Source organism: Ipomoea triloba, chromosome 1, assembly GCF_003576645.1.
Source record: "Ipomoea triloba cultivar NCNSP0323 chromosome 1, ASM357664v1".
In the NCBI taxonomy this organism is placed as follows: Eukaryota; Viridiplantae; Streptophyta; class Magnoliopsida; order Solanales; family Convolvulaceae; genus Ipomoea; species Ipomoea triloba.
The window spans coordinates 16,725,890-16,731,714 of record NC_044916.1 but is presented as its reverse complement, the minus strand read 5'-3'; positions in this window follow the sequence as shown (position 1 = coordinate 16,731,714).

Below are 5,825 nucleotides of genomic sequence, written 5' to 3'. Positions count from 1 at the left end.
AATTTTCGGCTGCGCAATCATAAGCAGTTCGAATTGAGAAGGATCCCGACGGCTCTTTGGGGGGGGGGGGGGGGGGGGGGGGGGGGGGGGGGGGGGGGGGGGGGGGGGGGGGGGGGGGGGGGGGGGGGGGGGGGGGGGGGGGGGGGGGGGGGGGGGGGGGGGGGGGGGGGGGGGGGGGGGGGGGGGGGGGGGGGGGGGGGGGGGGAATTTTCGGCTGCGCAATCATAAGCAGTTCGAATTGAGAAGGATCCCGACGGCTCTTTACTCCAAATAGCTTGGTCTTGAGCCCCTGGTTCGTCGAAGAGTATAATATATGGCTGTTAGTTCGTCTAGGATATCCTCCGGGAGAAATTGTTGCAGAGCAATCACATTCCAAGTACCATCTTGATTCCAGTATTGGTCCACCGTTTTGTAGATTTCAGAGGGAGGAATCAAGGAAGTTGAGCAGTCAATTAACGGACTATCTCCCAGCCACTTGTCCAGCCAAAATGGTGTGCCCTTACCATTTCTGACTAGCGTTGCCATTCCTTTCCTCAGAATTGGAACTGATCTCATAATGCCTTTCCAGATGTTTGACATTTTAGGTTTCGGCCTCCATGTAGCACAATCCTCCGAGGAGATAGCATATTTGGCTTTGAGGACTTGTGTCCACAAGCAGTCTTCTTTTTGTAATAGCCGCCAACCTAGTTTTGCAATAAAGGCCTCATTCATTTCTTCAAGTCTGTGAAGTCCTAGACCCCCGCCTTCCTTGGGTTTGGTGATAGTTTCCCAACTCAATAGATGACATCTCCTTTGGTCTGTTGAGCTTCCCCAAATAAAATTTCGGATGAGCTTTTCGATCATTGTAATTACACCTTTGGGCAGCAAGGTTGATTGCATCGTGTAGTAGGGCATGCAAGATAGGACTTATTGGGCAAGAACTATTCTACCCGCCATTGAGAGTGTCCTGGACTTCCAGCCGACAAGTTTGCCTTGGATTCTATCAATGAGACCTGAGTATGTTGCTTTCTTGAGTCTTCCGTGAATTGATGGGACCCCAAGGTATTTCTCCATATCCTCCACTCTAGGTATTCCTGTAAGATTCATTATTCTTTGTTGTAGATCTGGATGTGTATTCTTGGAGAATAGTAGGGACGATTTCAGAGTATTAACTCGTTGTTCGGACTGTTCGCAAAATGTGTTCAGGCAGCGGATCATTTCCTCAGCTTCTGTGATTGTAGCTTCCCCAAACAAGATCATGTCGTCTGCAAAAAAGAGATGGGATAGGTGAGGTCCTTGTTTACTCAGTTTGATACCTCTCCAATTACCGTTCTGTACAGAGGTGTTGGTCCCGGTGGTAACGATGTGAGTCTAGAAGGGGGGGGGGGGTTGAATAGACTCATAGGGGATTTTTAAAAACTTTTTCTTTTAAAGAGTTATATTGCAGCGGAAAGATTACTTCAAATTTTAGCTTCACTTTGCACTTAGGATTTTCTTGTAAAAGATATTACGTTTGAGTGGATTATGCAATGCAATAATAAAAGAGAGAGAGAGAGAGATTTTTATAGTGGTTCGGCTGTTAAGTAAGCCTACTCCACTCTTCTTCACAACTCGTGAAGGTTTGCACTATATTCCCCGTAATAGTACAAACTTCGTTACAACAAGCTCCTTTGATCACTTAGCCTGGCAGCCTTGTTGTTGTAGGTTTTTCAACTTCTTCCAAGTTTACTCCGCCTCTTTCTACTTCACTTGTAGAGATGGTTGAAAGGTTGTGATGATTCTCCAACTTGAAATTCTTGTGATTAGTTTCCTTGATGGATCTCCTTAATCACACAAGAATTTCTTATGAAAGCTGAATATCACTTGTAAGCTTATGAATATCACACAGAGAGTTTTTCACTTGCTAGACAATATTTCGCGTTTTTCAACCTTGTCAAAGTGAGATGGGACAAGGGTATTTATAGGTGGAACTTCAGATCCGTTGGAGGGAAAATGAAATTCAAAACCTATTGTCCAGTGTGTAATATCCAATGGGTAATGTTTTCATCTTTTTCAGAATGTCAGTACTTTCTAGCCGTTTGTCCACTTTTGTTCAAGGACAATTTGTCTTTTGTTCCTCAAAAAGGTGACAATCATTAAATGCTCCTTGGGATCGTTGCATAGGACCCAATTTGACATTCAGTTATACCCATTTTCAAGGCAGTAGATAAGACAACTTATTAGAGAATGTCTTTGCCTTGGTTGTGCGAGAGAATGATTGACCTTATCATTCCTCTTAATCTCCTCGAGACAATCACACTTTTGATTTCTCGGTTATAAAAGCTTGGCCCTCTCATTTTTTGGCCTGTGATCCTAGTCTTCAGTTCTTCAAGTCTTCATCTCTTCAGATCTTCAACTCTTCGGTACTTCAACTCTTCGGTTGGATTCTTCAAAACTTCGGTGTTTATGACTTGAATCCTTTTCAAGGATAAAGTGTTACTAAGGATTCGGTTATACTGTAAGACTAAGATACAAAGCAGAAACCTATTCCAAAGACAAAACAAAAGTTAGGGGTCTCCTCGGATAGTTGGTATCATCAAAATCAATAGCTCGGGGTTCTTAACAAGAGGTATTAATAAGATGACCAAATCTTTCAATACATAAAACAAAAAGTAAGGGTGAAATAGGATCTCCCTGTCTGATTCCCCTCTTCGGAAGAAACCATTCTGAAGTTTTGCCATTCCAGTTAATGGCCATTCTTGGTGTGGTAATGCATTCCATTAAATTTCTTCTCCAGACCTCATTAAAGCCTATAATTGTTAAAGTATCCTCGATAAATCTCCAATCCAGCTTGTCATAAGCTTTCTCCAAGTCCACCTTCATGATCATCCAACCTGTAACTGCTTTTCTTGCATTCATTGAATTAATACTTCTTGGAACATGATAATATTATCTGAGATCTGCCTGTCGGGTACGAAGCTTGTTTGATTCGGTCCTATTAGTTTCTTTGAAGCTTCTTTGAGACGGTTAGCCATTGTCTTTGTTAGAATCTTGTACGTAATGTTGCATAACCCTATAGGCCATAACTGTTTCACGGATTCTGGGCAAGTGACTTTCGGAATGAGGGTAATCACTGTATCGTTGCAACCAGGGTGTAATTTTCCTGCTGCAAAGAAGTCCAGTGCGAATTTGACTAGGCTGGCACTTACCACATCCCAGGACTTTTGATAGAACCCTGCTGTGAATCCAGCAGGGCCAGGGGATTTGCAGGCATCCTTCTCGAATAAGGCTTGTTTGATCTCTTCTGGTTGGAAAGGGCGATTGATTTGTTGCCATTCATGTGGAGCTAGTTCTGGAAAACTACCATGCATTTGGGGGTGGGAATATACAGACTAAGGTTAAGAGAAGAGGTTGGTAAAATAGCTTTTGACATGCTCCATTAATAAAGTTTCCTCAGTGATACTTTGGCCTTCTTTTGTGGTTAGTGCATTCACTCTTGCTTTGCTGTTTTTTACCAAGGTCGCCATGTGGTAAAATTTAGTATTTCGATCCCCGGATGTGATCCATTCTGCTCTTGATCACTGGAACCAAACGAGCTCTTCTTGGTGAAGTGTAACTTCCAATTCCCTACTCAGTTTCTTTTCAAGGTTGATAAGATCCTGTCTAACATGATGTGATAGGTGGGTCTGAATTCCTTGTAGTCTGGCCATAAGTCGTTTCTTTCTCTAAAAGATGTTTCCAAAGCTTCTCTTGTTCCATTCTGCTAGTGCGACTGCCACTGCCGCCTTATTTACTTCCAGATCTCTATTAGGTAACCATGAGTCACGGACACAACTAAGGAAGTCCTTATGTGTTGTCCAAGCAAAATTAAATCTGAATTTTTTGCACCCGTATGAGGTTGTGGTGGGGTTGCAGGAGATTAACAGCGGTGTGTGATCCGAGTTTAACCTTGGGAGATGCTTAACTTTTGCATTAGGGAACCTCAATTTCCATTCGCCGTTGCATAAGGCCCGGTCAAGTCTAGCGGCTTTGTATGATGACGTATTCTCGCCCCTTGTCCATGTGAATTTTGGCCCTTCAAAACCTAGGTCAATTAGGCCTTCCCTAGAGATCCAATCTACAAAATCTGCACATCTAGATGACATGAAGCTCTCAGAATTACTAACTTCGTCCCTATTGGTTACAGAGTTAAAATCTCCACAGATAAGCCAGCAGGGGTGGGAGTTGAAAATGTTAGCAGACAGGTCTGTGAATAATATTTTGCGCAGAGGGAGGTTTGGGCTACCGTATACTGCAGAAAACACCCAGGTTTGGGGATGAGTACATAGGACTTGTATATGAATCAAGGGTTTCCAAAAATATCCAAATGCCACCAGAGAATCCAATAGATTCCACTCGAATCTAGTCTTCGAAACCAAAGCTGCTGCAAATCCTATTAGCATGCGTGCCTGAAACTTTTGGCTCAAAAAGACAAACCACATCAGGGAAATATTTACAGCAAAAATAAGCTAGGGTGCGCTTGAACGATTTGGAAGCTACACCCTGACAATTCCATGTGAAGCAAATCATAAATAAGAAAGAAAAAAAACAAACCGCAGTGCTCAAGAACACTAGAGGCCGTGAGCCAGAGGCCCTTGGTCGAATTGACCACCATCATCTAACATCAGTTCGTCATGGTCGTCCGGTCTATTTGCAAATACTCTGGGGATGTGGGGGGGGGGTCTCCGATGAGTTCGAAGTCCATGTCATTCCTACGCGATGACTCCGGGATGTCGGCTTGATGGTGAACTACCATGGTAGAGATTTGTTTTCCATAATTGCGTCCCCTTACTACCGTGTGCTCTGTTTCTGCTGCTGCCCTTCTAGGGGCTCCTGTGACACCCCAACCTTACACGAGCTGAGATAGCTAAAACTTAGCACAACAGCTGCCTATCTCAACCAAAACCAAACGTAGCGGAAGCGAATTTAAAACTTAAGGGCGTCATGCCACATCTAGGTAGAAAACACAGCCTAGATGCACAGGCTAACCATAAGAAAGATAACTGCATAGATAAAATCCTCAAATATATCTCAAAACATCCAACAGCTAACCAAGAGTATACAACATCTCAAAACGGCACACAGGCCAAAGCATAAGTCTAAGAACATAACCACTATCTAAGCCTCCTCATACGGGTGTATCTCTATCGCGCTCACGCAAAGACTTTAAGGCAAACCTGGAAAACACACAAAGAACCATTAGCAAAAGACTGCTAAGTAACCACCATTCACACCCGCAAGGACGTATAGATATACATATAAGTTGTAAATAGGTTTACACACCCATATAGAATATAAACACCAACAAACTGTTCAATAGTTCAAAACGGATACTCAACAAGGATAAACTGAACGAATCATAAACCAAGACTCATCCAAACAAGCCAATATTCATCAGCGAGAGTACAAGGCAACAACCAATCCATAAACGAGATACCAACTGAACAACAATCATAAGGAAACCAATCAAACATAATCGAGAACCATAGGGTATCAATCGAATATACACAAGGAACCCATGAACACATAAACCAAGAAAGAACTCCCAATTCCAACCTCCAAACCTCATACCAATTCACCATACCAAACCCAACCACAGTCGGAGGTCAAAACACAGAAATCTGGTACGCAGGGGTGATGAACCCAATCACAGGGACCGAAGTCCAATCACAGGGACCGTAGTCCAATCACAGGGACCGAAGTCCAATCACAGGGGGTGTAATCAACCCGAATCACAGGGACCGAAGTCCAATCACAGGGGTAGCGAACCCAATCACAGGGACCGTAGTCCAATCACAGGGGTAACGAACCCAATCACAGGGGCAAAA